This window comes from Ranitomeya variabilis, chromosome 5, assembly GCF_051348905.1.
Source record: "Ranitomeya variabilis isolate aRanVar5 chromosome 5, aRanVar5.hap1, whole genome shotgun sequence".
Classification (NCBI taxonomy): domain Eukaryota; kingdom Metazoa; phylum Chordata; class Amphibia; order Anura; family Dendrobatidae; genus Ranitomeya; species Ranitomeya variabilis.
This window is the reverse complement of record NC_135236.1, coordinates 187,746,189-187,760,450: the sequence shown is the minus strand read 5'-3', so window position 1 is coordinate 187,760,450 and position 14,262 is coordinate 187,746,189. Positions and strand designations below refer to the sequence as shown.

The following is a 14,262-nucleotide window of genomic DNA, read 5'->3' as shown; positions in this document are numbered from 1 at the left end:
CAATGACGAGGCCAATTTCTCCACCAGACAATTCTACCAGTTGTCTCTGCACCAGGGCTCTGATTTCTTTTTGCAGGACACGCTGCTCACTGGAACCAGCAGTTTCGGCCACCTGTTGTAACAAGACAATAACCTCGGCAAGACAGTTTTCAATTACATTAGTACCAATGGTCATCATCATTGGGTTACATCACGTCGGTCAATATCAGCAATCACCAGTCCTTGGGCCTTCAATTCTACCAGCCCTACCTTAATGGTTAGCTCCTTGTACCCCACCTGTGGCAAAGGCTGGCCATTACTGGCTACTATTGTCAAATCAATATCTGGGCCACGGGTAATGTCTGAGTCAGCCCAATACCGTTTATAGAGAATGTAAGGCATAGTCGTCACTATGTTCGCTATGTCAAACATGAACACAGCGTTCTGGCGGCACAGGGAAGCATTGCGCAGGGAGGGGGCTCCCTGTGTGCTTCCCTGAGACCCTCGGAACAACGCGATGTGATCGTGTTGTTCCGAGTGTCTCCTTCCTGCAGGCCCCGGATCCAAAATGGCCATTGGGCTCCTTCTGGGTCCTGCAGGAAGGTGGCTTGCAAGCACCTGCTCAGTGCTTTGCAAAGTGTCAGATCAGCGATCTGACACTATAGCATAATGTCCCACCCTGGGATAAAGTAAAAAAGTTAAAAAAATTTTTTTTACATGGGTAAAAAAAAAAAAAAACCTAAATAAAGAAAAAAACTTGCTCCAATAAATACATTTCTTTATCTATATAAAAAAAAACAATAAAAGTACACATTTTTAGTATTGCCGCGTCCGTAACGACCCGACCTATAAAGCTGTCCCACTAGTTAACCCCTTCAGTGAACACCGTAAAAAAAAAAAGGGCAAAAAACAACGCTTTATTATCATACCGCCGAACAAAAAGTGGAATAACACGCGATCAATAAGACGGATATAAATAAACTCAGGACAAATTGTACAACATCTTTTGGGTCCAATTTCTCCTGTTACCCTTGGTAAAATAAAACAAATTGTAGCTGAAGTAAATTTTTTGTGAAAAAAAAGTTAAATGTTCATTTTTTTTTTTAAACATTCCAAAAATTCCTGTGAAACACCTGAAGGGTTAATAAACTTCTTGAATGTGGTCTTGAGCACCTTGAGGGGTGCAGTTTTTAGAATGGTGTCACATTTGGGTATTTTCTATCATATAGACCCCTCAAAATGACTTCAAATGTGATGTGGTCCCTAAAAAAAATGGTGTTGTAAAAATGAGTACTTGCTGGTCAACTTTTAACCCTTATAACTCCCTAACAAAAAAAGCGAGGGTCTTCAGGTGGATTGAGAGAGCAATAAAATATTACAACATCCTGTGTGTTTATTTCATTAAAATACTTTTTAATAATGTGTGTGTGTTTTTTTAACCCTTTCATACAATTGGATTAATAATGGATAGGTGTCATAATTGACGCCTCTCCATTATTAATCTTGCTAAATGTCACCTTACAATAGCAAGGTGACATTGACCCTTCATTACCCCATATCCCACCGCTACACGGGAGTGGGAAGAGAGAGGCCAAGTGCCAGAATAGGCGCATCTTCCAGATGTGCCTTTTCTGGGGTGGCTGGGGGCAGATGTTTGTAGCCACGGGGGGGGCAATAACCATGGACAGGGGCGTAACTACCGTGGTCGCAGCGGTCGCCTTTGCGACCGGGCCCCGCAGGTCAGGGGCCCAGGGCCGGCCCCTGACCTGCGGGGCCGGACTGGCCATCGGGCACTTCTGGCAAATGCCAGAAGAGCCGGTGCCAGTAGTGGGCCGCCCGCTGTACTGTTCCGCCCCCCGCCAGTGCCGCCGCCGCATTTAACTATACCGGCATCTATGACACCGGTATAGTTCAATGCAATGATGTCGGAGAGAGCGTCACCTGACGCTCCCTCTCCCATCATTCCCCGCTCTGCCTCTGACAGTAAACTGCGGGTGCGCGATGACGTCATATCATCGCGCACCTGCTGTGTCCTGCGCAGACTGCAGCCACCGAGACAGGAGCAGGGACGAGCAGCGCGGGCAAAAGGAAAGGTGAGGAGAGTGTTTTTTTTTTTAATTTTAACCAGACTGTGGGGCCATTATCGGGGGTGGTGGGATGAGATGCGGGCTGTGCTCCATATACCCCTGTGCCGGCTGTGCTGTATACATCCCTGTGCGGGCTGTGCTGTATATACCCGTGCTGGCTGTGCTCTATATACCCCTGTGTGGGCTGTGCTCTATATACCCCTGTGCCGGCTGTGCTGTATACATCCCTGTGCGGGCTGTGCTGTATATACCCGTGCTGGCTGTGCTCTATATACCCCTGTGCGGGCTGTGCTCTATATACCCCTGTGCGGGCTGTGCTCTATATACCCCTGTGCGGGCTCTGCTGTATATACCCCTGTGCCGGCTGTGCTGTATACACCCTGTGCGGGCTGTGCTGTATATACCCGTGCTGGCTGTGCTCTATATACCCCTGTGCGGGCTGTGCTGTATATACCACTGTGCGGGCTGTGCTCTATATACCCCTGTGCGGGCTGTACTCTATATACCCCTGTGCGGGCTGTGCTGTATATATCCCTGTGCGGGCTGTGCTCTATATACCCCTGTGTGGGCTGTGCTCTATATACCACTGTGCGGGCTGTGCTGGATATACCACTGTGCGGGCTGTGCTCTATATACCGCTGTGCTCTATATACCACTGTGCGGGCTGTGCTGGATACACCACTGTGCGGGCTGTGCTGGATATACCACTGTGCGGGCTGTGCTGGATATACCACTGTGCGGGCTGTCCTGGATATACCACTGTGCGGGCTGTGCTCTATATACCACTGTGCGGGCTGTGCTGGATACACCACTGTGCGGGCTGTGCAGGATATACCACTGTGCGGGCTGTGCTGGATATACCACTGTGCGGGCTGTGCTGGATATACCACTGTGCGGGCTGTGCTCTATATACCACTGTGCGGGCTGTGCTCTATATACCACTGTGCGGGCTGTGCTCTATATACCACTGTGCGGGCTGTGCTCTATATACCACTGTGCGGGCTGTGCTCTATATACCACTGTGCGGGCTGTGCTGGATATACCACTGTGCGGGCTGTCCTGGATATACCACTGTGCGGGCTGTGCTCTATATACCACTGTGCGGGCTGTGCTGGATATACCACTGTGCGGGCTGTGCTGGATATACCACTGTGCGGGCTGTGCTGGATATACCACTGTGCGGGCTGTGCTGGATATACCACTGTGCGGGCTGTGCTGGATATACCACTGTGCAGGCTGTCATGTTCTCAATGGCAAGAGAACATAGCATCAGCATATATAGGAACTAGCTCTTGGAAGATGGGAACTGAGCTGACCATGAACTAAACCTAACGCACAACTAGCAGTGGCCGGGTAGCATGCCTACGTTGATTCTAGATGCCCAGCACCAGCCGGAGGACTAAATAATACTAGCAGAGGAAAATATTAGTCCTAGCTCACCTCTAGAGAAATACCCCGAAAGGAGACAGAGGCCCCCCACATGTATTGGCGGTGAATTAAGATGAAATAACAAACGTAGTATGAAAATAGGTTTAGCAAATTTGAGGTCCACTTACTACATAGCAGAAGACAGAAAGGACACTTTCATGGTCAGCTGAAAACCCTATCAAAACACCATCCAGAAATTACTTCAAAACTCTGGCATTAACTCATAACACCAGAGTGGCAATTCCTGTTCACAAGAGCTTTCCAGACACAGTAACGAAACTACAGCTGTGAACTGGAACAAAAATGCAAAAACAAACATGGACAAGAGTCCAACTTATCTAGTAGTTGTCTAGGAGCAGGAACAAGCACAGAGAGGCTTCTGATAACATTGTTGACCGGCAAGCAACTAACAGAGCAGCAAGGTTATATAGCGACTCCCACATCTTGATGGGAACAGGTGAACAGAGAAGATGAAGACACCAGTTCAATTCCACCAGTAGCCACCGGGGGAGCCCAGAATCCAAATTCACAACAGTACCCCCCCCTCAAGGAGGGGGCACCGAACCCTCACCAGAACCACCAGGGCGATCAGGATGGGCCCTATGAAAGGCACGAACCAGATCAGAGGCATGAACATCAGATGCATTCACCCAAGAATTATCCTCCTGGCCGTATCCCTTCCACTTGACCAGATACTGGAGTCTCCGTCTGGAAACACGAGAGTCTAAGATTTTCTCCACAACGTACTCCAACTCACCCTCAACCAACACCGGAGCAGGAGGCTCAACGGAAGGCACAACCGGTACCTCATACCTGCGCAATAATGACCGATGAAAAACGTTATGAATAGAAAAGGATGCAGGGAGGTCCAAACGGAAGGAAACAGGGTTAAGAATCTCCAATATCCTATACGGGCCGATGAACCGAGGCTTAAACTTAGGAGAAGAGACCCTCATAGGGACAAAACGAGAAGACAACCACACCAAATCCCCAACACAAAGCCGAGGACCAACACGACGGTGGCGGTTGGCAAAAAGCTGAGTCTTCTCCTGGGACAACCCCAAATTGTCCACCACCTGCCCCCAGATCTGATGCAATCTCTCCACCACAGCATCCACTCCAGGACAATCCGAAGATTCCACCTGACCAGAGGAAAATCGAGGATGAAACCCCGAATTACAGAAAAACGGGGACACCAAAGTGGCAGAGCTGGCCCGATTATTGAGAGCGAACTCTGCCAATGGCAAAAAAGCAACCCAATCATCCTGGTCAGCAGACACAAAACACCTCAGATATGTCTCCAGGGTCTGATTAGTCCGCTCGGTCTGGCCATTCGTCTGAGGATGGAAAGCGGACGAAAAAGATAAATCTATGCCCATCCTAGCACAGAATGCCCGCCAAAATCTAGACACGAATTGGGTCCCTCTGTCAGAAATGATATTCTCAGGAATACCATGCAAACGAACAACATTTTGAAAAAAACAGAGGAACCAACTCGGAAGAAGAAGGCAACTTGGGCAGAGGAACCAAATGGACCATCTTAGAGAAACGGTCACACACCACCCAGATGACAGACATCTTCTGAGAAACAGGCAGATCTGAAATAAAATCCATCGAGATGTGCGTCCAAGGCCTCTTAGGAATAGGCAAGGGCAACAATAATCCACTAGCCCGAGAACAACAAGGCTTGGCCCGAGCACAAACGTCACAAGACTGCACAAAGCCTCGCACATCTCGTGACAGGGAAGGCCACCAGAAGGACCTTGCCACCAAATCCCTGGTACCAAAAATGCCAGGATGACCTGCCAACGCAGAAGAATGAACCTCAGAGATGACTCTACTGGTCCAATCATCAGGAACAAACAGTTTATCAGGTGGGCAACGATCCGGTCTATCCGCCTGAAACTCCTGCAAGGCCCGCCGCAGGTCTGGAGAAACGGCTGACAATACCACTCCATCCTTAAGGATACCTGTGGGCTCAGAGTTACCAGGTGAGTCAGGCTCAAAACTCCTAGAAAGGGCATCCGCCTTAACATTCTTAGAACCCGGTAGGTATGACACCACAAAATTAAACCGAGAGAAAAATAATGACCAGCGCGCCTGTCTAGGATTCAGGCGCCTGGCGGTCTCAAGATAAATCAAATTTTTGTGGTCAGTCAATACCACCACCTGATGTCTGGCCCCCTCAAGCCAATGGCGCCACTCCTCAAAAGCCCACTTCATGGCCAAAAGCTCCCGATTCCCAACATCATAATTCCGCTCAGCGGGCGAAAATTTACGGGAAAAGAAGGCACAAGGCCTCATCACGGAGCAGTCAGAACTTTTCTGCGACAACACTGCCCCAGCTCCGATCTCAGAAGCGTCGACCTCAACCTGAAAAGGTAGAGCAACATCAGGCTGATGCAACACAGGGGCAGAGGAAAAACGGCGCTTAAGCTCCCAAAAGGCCTCCACAGCGTCAGGGGACCAATCAGCAACATCAGCACCCTTCTTAGTCAAATCGGTCAATGGCTTAGCAATATCCGAAAAACCAGCAATAAATCGACGATAAAAGTTAGCAAAGCCCAAAAATTTCTGAAGACTCTTAAGAGAAGAGGGCTGCGTCCAATCACAAATAGCTTGAACCTTGACAGGATCCATTTCAATGGAAGAGGGAGAAAAAATATATCCCAAAAAGGAAATCCTCTGTACCCCAAAAACACACTTAGAACCCTTCACACACAAAGAATTAGACCGCAAAACCTGGAAAACCCTCCTGACTTGCTGAACATGAGAGTCCCAGTCATCCGAAAAAATCAGAATATCATCCAGATACACAATCATAAATTTATCCAAATAATCGCGAAAAATATCATGCATAAAGGACTGGAAAACTGACGGAGCATTTGAAAGACCAAAAGGCATCACTAAATACTCAAAGTGGCCCTCGGGCGTATTAAATGCGGTTTTCCACTCATCCCCCTGCCTGATTCGCACCAAATTATACGCCCCACGAAGGTCAATCTTAGAGAACCACTTGGCCCCCTTTATGCGAGCAAACAAATCAGTCAGCAACGGCAATGGGTATTGATATTTAACAGTGATTTTATTCAAAAGCCGATAATCGATACATGGTCTCAAAGAGCCGTCTTTTTTTGACACAAAGAAAAAACCGGCTCCTAAGGGAGATGACGATGGACGAATATGTCCCTTTTCCAAGGACTCCTTTATATATTCTCGCATAGCAGCATGTTCAGGCACAGACAGATTAAATAAACGACCCTTTGGGTATTTACTACCCGGGATTAAATCTATGGCACAATCGCACTCTCGGTGCGGAGGTAACGAACCAAGCTTGGATTCTTCAAAGACGTCACGATAGTCAGACAGGAACTCAGGAATTTCAGAGGGAATAGATGATGAAATGGAAACCACAGGTACATCCCCATGAGCCCCCTTACATCCCCAGCTCAACACAGACATAGCTCTCCAGTCGAGGACTGGGTTGTGAGATTGCAGCCAAGGCAATCCTAGCACCAAATCATCATGTAGATTATACAGCACCAGAAAGCGAATAATCTCCTGGTGATCCGGATTAATACGCATAGTTACTTGTGTCCAGTATTGTGGTTTATTATTAGCCAATGGGGTGGAGTCAATCCCCTTCAGAGGAATAGGAGTCTCCAAAGGCTCTAAATCATACCCACAGCGTTTGGCCAAGGACCAATCCATAAGACTCAAAGCGGCGCCAGAGTCGACATAGGCGTCCGTGGTAATAGATGACAAAGAGCAAATCAGGGTCACAGATAGAATAAACTTAGACGGTAAGGTGCAAATGGAAACAGATTTATCAAGCTTTTTAGTGCGCTTAGAGCATGCTGATATAACATGAGTAGAATCACCACAATAGAAACACAACCCATTTTTCCGTCTAAAATTCTGCCGCTCGCTTCGGGACAGAATTCTATCACACTGCATAATCTCCGGCGACTTCTCAGTGGACACCGCCAGATGGTGCACTGGTTTGCGCTCCCGCAAACGCCTATCGATCTGAATAGCCACTGTCATGTTCTCAATGGCAAGAGAACATAGCATCAGCATATATAGGAACTAGCTCTTGGAAGATGGGAACTGAGCTGACCATGAACTAAACCTAACGCACAACTAGCAGTGGCCGGGTAGCATGCCTACGTTGATTCTAGATGCCCAGCACCAGCCGGAGGACTAAATAATACTAGCAGAGGAAAATATTAGTCCTAGCTCACCTCTAGAGAAATACCCCGAAAGGAGACAGAGGCCCCCCACATGTATTGGCGGTGAATTAAGATGAAATAACAAACGTAGTATGAAAATAGGTTTAGCAAATTTGAGGTCCACTTACTACATAGCAGAAGACAGAAAGGACACTTTCATGGTCAGCTGAAAACCCTATCAAAACACCATCCAGAAATTACTTCAAAACTCTGGCATTAACTCATAACACCAGAGTGGCAATTCCTGTTCACAAGAGCTTTCCAGACACAGTAACGAAACTACAGCTGTGAACTGGAACAAAAATGCAAAAACAAACATGGACAAGAGTCCAACTTATCTAGTAGTTGTCTAGGAGCAGGAACAAGCACAGAGAGGCTTCTGATAACATTGTTGACCGGCAAGCAACTAACAGAGCAGCAAGGTTATATAGCGACTCCCACATCTTGATGGGAACAGGTGAACAGAGAAGATGAAGACACCAGTTCAATTCCACCAGTAGCCACCGGGGGAGCCCAGAATCCAAATTCACAACAGCGGGCTGTGCTGGCACCCAACACCATGTTGCAGTGCAGGAGATTCCTGCAACAGTCCGAGGCGTATCCAGGGGAATGTGGGGGGGGGGGGGGCCATTTGGAAGTTCGCACCGGGGCCCATAGCTTTGTAGTTACGCCACTGACCATGGACCCTCTCTAGGCTATTAATATCTGCCGTCAGTCACTGGCTTTACCACTCTGGTGGAGAAAATTGCGCGGGAGCCCACGCCAATTTTTTCCGCCATTTAACCCTTTATTTTAGCAGCTACAGTGGCCAAATTTTGCACATACACACTACTAACATTAGAAGTGTGGAATATGCAAAAAAAAAAGGGGGATATGAGATGGTTTACTGTATGTAAACCATGTCTCATATCCTGTCGGGTTTGTGAAGGAGAAATGAAAAGCCGGTAATTGAATTAGCGGCTTTTATGCTATCTAGCGCTGCATTAAATATAAATATACATATATAGGTGTCTCACTGACATATATATATATATATATATACCTATTCTATGTGTATATATCTACTCTATTCTAACCTGTCAGTGTGATTTTACTGTACACCGCGCTGAATTACCGGCTTTTCAAAGGACTCCGGTGCGTAAAAATCGGACAGTGCTCGCATGGTGCGAGTGCTGTGCGATTTTTTTCTCGCACCCATTGACTTGCATTGGGGAGTCTCGTCCGAGAATCGCAGCAATACGCAGCATGCTGCGATTTTTTTCTCAGCCGATCCAGATTTTTCTCAGTCCGATTTCGTCTGAGAAAAAAATCGCAAATGAAAAGACACCTATTGAATAACATTGGTCCGAGTGCAATCCGATTTTTTACCGGATTGCACTCGTCTGTTTTCCTCGCAAGTGGAAAGCGGCCCTAATAGTGAAATACCTCTGAAAACCTAATTCCAAAGAGTTTCTTCAGTCTGACGTTGCCGTTCCACTGGTTCTGTAGGGAAAACTGCAGATTAATAATTTTATACATTCCTAGAGGTTGGCACACACAATCTGCTAAAATATGTTACATATTAATGTCAAAGTTAAAATAATAAGACTTTTTAAGAATAAATAGGTATGTGGCAAGATAAATGGTGAGCATTGGTTCCAATTAGAGCACCTTGTAACTTATTCATTAGACGGTATATGCTCGGAGAACTGTATATATGGTGCCTTAAATGTGATTCATTTTGCTGTCCCTCCTGTCAGCTAGAGTTTAAAATGGGAAAAATGTAAAGAAGCTGAGATGGAAATCCTTCAGATCAGGTTGCCCCTGGGCCTCTTAAAGTCTAAGAGCTACCAGGAACCCTGCCTTTTTATTTTGGCTTCAGCTACTGTATTACAGGAGCATGTCTGTCTGCTCACAGCTGCTTTTCCATTGGGAACCCTTAAAGCAGAACCTCACTGCATTTCACCAAGACGCCCAGCAGGTGGCGCTGAGGGACGCGAGCCGGCTTCTCTGGCTGTCACCAGCGGACCTGTTGCATTTGCACTGAGCCGCTTGACTGGTGCAGCAGAGGCAGAGTCCAGCTGTACCCAGAAGCTGAGCCAGTCACCCGCTGCGGGTCATAGCTGAGCCCCCGGCCACAACCACGCCGATCACAGAAGAGCATGAAGGTTTAAAGGGCATTACTGCTGCAGCCACAGTGTGGACTTACTCCCCATCCGCCAGGAGCACAGAGTGCAGAAGATATATGTGAAGAAGACTTTGGGGCCAGTGCTAGGAAGGTGAGCCTCACTTGTCAGCTCCCAATTATGCTTTACATTGGTTGCTTAGTCATGGCAGCAGAGGATCAGTATCTGTATGCAACTATAAATCACAGATCTATCTATCTATCTATCTATCTATCTATCTATCTATCTATCTATCTATCTATATATCTATATCTACTGTATATATATATATATATATATATATATATATATATATATATATATACATATATTTGATTTTATATGTATGGTGGGCTTTTCTTTGAGTTGCAACTTGCAAGTGACAGATGATTGCCCCATTGGTTGTGGAGAGGAAGGGGTTACCAGCAGCGCAGGGCATGGCAGACCTTCTTGCCCATTGCTTTGCAGTTACTATAGGGGTCAGGAGTGTGTGCCCTTGAGCTGGAGCCATCCTAGAGTTTAACTCTTTAAGTGCCGGGGTATAAGCCCTACCTTTATGGCGCATGTCATTGGCTCTCATGAATGACATACAGTAATGACCCATGAATTCTCAATTGCATTCTTTAGATATTGAGGTAATTCCAACGCATAAAAAATGTGCCAAAAATAAAGTCTGTATGTAGAGTAGATCCCAAGCTCTTCTGCAGTTTTTACTTAGACCCTTGTGATCAGTGATCGCACTGGGACATAAATCAGTGTAGGCGCATACAGTATACTGCCTGTACCAATAGCACTGTCGGGGGTGGGGGAGGGGCGGCGCGCTAATGCTAATTATGTCACCATGCTACAAACCAAACACAATGACAGCTGCAATTTTCAGATATGCATTTTCAGTTTAGAATGAATGTATATGATTAATGTACATGTTCCCTATTAAGGTATATCTTGTGCTTGCATTGTCCCATCACATGATATGATGGACACACTCTAAGTACAACCCATAACCCAGCTATATGTTCTGACCATTGACAACATATATGCATTTTCCCCAATATACTCTTTATTTGTGTCATTCTCAGTTGGCCCTGCATACATTAGTGACGAGATAGCATGGACCTAAATATTGGGGCTTACATTACAGCTATATAATAGCAGGATGGAGGGTGCATCAAATCTGCATTGCATCAATGATAGCTACCGGCTGAGAGACTAGTGATGTAGTAGATGTAGATACATATGTGTAGGTAAAATCACAGCATGGATCTGCACGCCACCGTACACAGGTCCATACAGACAAGTGCCCAAAATCCAGCTTTATTCTTAAGTTTATAAAAACTCCAACCTGTAGCTAAGTAATTATTCTTACGCAATATTGTTTTTTACATTTGCAATTGTTTTGTCTCCCAAATAAAAATGTCAAAAATAGAAATATGTAAATTATATAATTGACTGAAATCAATGCAATAATGTGAAGTAAACATTTACCATCCTAGAAGAAAGGGGGAGTATTAGGCCGCGTTCACACTATCAGTATTTGGTCAGTATTTTACCTCAGTATCTGTAAGCCAAAACCAGGAGTGGGTGATAAATGCAGAAGTGGTGCACATGTTTCTATTATACTTTTCCTACTTTTCCTATGATTGCTCCACTAGTGATTGTGGCTTATAAATATGGTGGGAAAATAGTGACCAAATACTGAAGGTGTAAAAGTGGCCTATGGGTACGATCCCACATTCAGGAATTACTGCGGTTTTGACGCTGCGTATTTTAACACTGCAGCGACCAGATGTTACAGCATAGTGGACGGGATTTCTAGAGAAACACTATGTCCACTATGCGTTCATGTGCACCTGTGGCTCACCCGTGGAGACTGACATGCGCCGCGTTTTTCAGGACAGCGTCATGTCAATTTCATGGATAGAATGTAGTGAATGCAGTAAATCCGCACATGTGCATTTACCTGTGTTCAATAGAATGCAGCATTCTGGATGCAGTGAACACATGCTAACGTCCAAAGCGCTGCTACTTCCGGATCGTGGGGACGTAGCCTGAAACTAAACAGATTGGTGATCTTTCATTCTGAACGATCTTGATACATACAGGGAGTTATAGGAATAATGAAGCAGGTGGATCTGATTGCAGGAATGGGTTAACTCTCTACAGTTAAATGCCTTAGAATCTTTTTTTTATTATTTAATCTTCTCTATTTTTGATTTTATATATATACTGTTGTTAGGTTTAACTGATTAATGGGAATTAAAGTGGAACATTTATTGTAAATATTTTGATTAAACATGTAAGCTTTAGTAATAGTCTTATTTTCTGCTCTCTGAGAATAGTTACATTGGTGGGGTAGAATGAAGAAGGAACTAGCACTTTTTAAACCTTTATGACTTTCATCATCTTCTGGCTCCAAACTTTTTTTAGTTTTTGCAACATGTCCATACACAATTATCTATAGCTCCACTGGATTCTGTGGCTGCCTGGTCGTTCCGATCTATAAAAGCATCCAAATCACAGGCAGAGATGCCAGGCTGTTTACTTGTTCAGGGCATTGGTGTTATGGAGTTCCTTCTTATGACCAGCAATATTGAAGCTGTACTAAATATAAAAAAGCACACCGACACTGCTAGAAAATATCCGTTCTACTCACTGTAATAAAATCCCAGCGATTCTGACAGTAAACAGTTTTGGTTAAGGCTCCCACTAGGTGGCGCAGTGACTCATTACACGCCAATGTTAAATAGGTGTTCTTTTCCTTTAAGAGTCATTTCTAACCTCACAGTGACCCTATTGCACTAACATTTGCTCTCTGCTACAGGTACTAAAACTAACATCTTAATACATTATTACATCATCCCAATAGATTTGACAAACGCGCGCTGTTTCATAAACTCCTCACTAATCTTCAAATTATGTCTAAGGAAAACATAAAAAAAAAAAGAAATGAATTGTTCAGTGTAGGGCGAGGTGATGGCTTGTCCATCAAGGCTTGTAGGAATGCAATAAGTATTCTCCAAGCGTCTGCAATGGCTGCGACCAGAGAAGTAGCAATCTGACACTGCGGTGTCTCTGTAGCACCCCATAAAAGAAAATGGAAATTGCAAGTGTCAAACAGCCCGGCAGCATTTTCACATCAATGACCTGTCGGGATTCTAAGGCAGCCATGAAAAGAAAAGCAGCGACCTTGACTGGTTAATATTTTAACTCTTTCATCTCTATTCAGCACTTAGTAATATTTTCCCCCCATTTGTACATTATTAAAACTTGACTTCTAAATGACCCCCGTCATAATACAATGTGGTCCTGTAAATTTTGTCTCATTGTATCTGGAGGTGTCAGTGGGAAAAGTGGAGAAAGAAAGGATCTAATGTACTTTACCTGGTGGCAGCAGCAGACTACAGGTGGTGTCTATGGTGCCTCTACCCTACTGATGTCGAAAATGGCGGCTCATGGCCATCATCACATCTCCATAATTGTGAGATCTTCCCCTTACAGCTTTACATCATTCTGCCATGTCCTCTACAATGATATGGATTTACTATGAAGGACACATGGACAGTAGACCCCTGCACCCCTGCAAGACTGACTGTGGCCCAAACTTTTTTGTTTAGCATTTCTATCCCTGAGAACAAAAGTTCTCCAGCGTTTTGGCTACAGGTGTTCCTGTTTACACTGAACACTTCCATAGATAAGGGAAGTGTACATAGTGTTGTGTCTTTTCTATGCATTCCTCCCCCATGTCAACAAAGCCCTAATTTAAGAAGGCAACTTATTTTAGTACCTTAAGATGAGAGCTCCTTTAAGAGGTAATATCGCTCCACAGAATACATTATAAAGTTAGCCAAAACGTTAACAGCTGAGTTCAAGAGAGCAAAACACCATTTCAATAGTCCAGCTAAAAAGGATATAAAAATCAGTGGGATCTCCATGTAAGAAGGATATCCACGGTAGATCTCCACATGAGTGGAGAAGAGCCATTCAGTGATACAGATCTTTTCTTGCAATGGGATTGTGCATCCTTGTCAGAAAGATTATCGGAATGATGATGTCCCGTACATATAAACCCAGTGTGGGAGTTGTGCAGTGTGTTCCCGCTTCTGTTTTAACAATGATTTAAAGTGACTTACCATCCAAGACCTTTCTGACATATTCCCCAGATGGAAAGTTGGGTGGGTCAAAGACCTAAGAGCCCCTGTTCTGCTGCAAGGTGGTCAGAGGATTTCAGACAGCAACCTATCACAAATGAATGACATATTCTATGTGATTAAATGGAATCTGTCAGCAGGATTTCACACTACACACTATTTATTTGTGCATGTAGATAAGTCCAGCATTAACTTTACATGGCCAGTTAATTCCTCCGTTACTAAGAAATCAGCGTTTTAATCA

At 45.1% G+C, this 14,262-nt stretch overlaps 1 protein-coding gene across 2 annotated transcripts in view; it reads left to right on the top strand.

The window, feature by feature from the left end:
- ADAMTSL3 (ADAMTS like 3) overlaps positions 1-14,262 on the top strand; it is a 793,440-nt gene that overhangs the window by 69,258 nt on the left and 709,920 nt on the right. The window contains exon 1 of one of the 2 annotated variants that reach the window (XM_077263634.1): positions 9,740-9,984. The exons of the other annotated variant lie outside the window; for it this stretch is intronic. The gene's annotated coding sequence lies outside the window, so the exon portion shown is untranslated. Of the gene's footprint in view, positions 1-9,739; positions 9,985-14,262 lie in introns of those variants that run through there. 2 annotated transcript variants of the gene reach the window in all.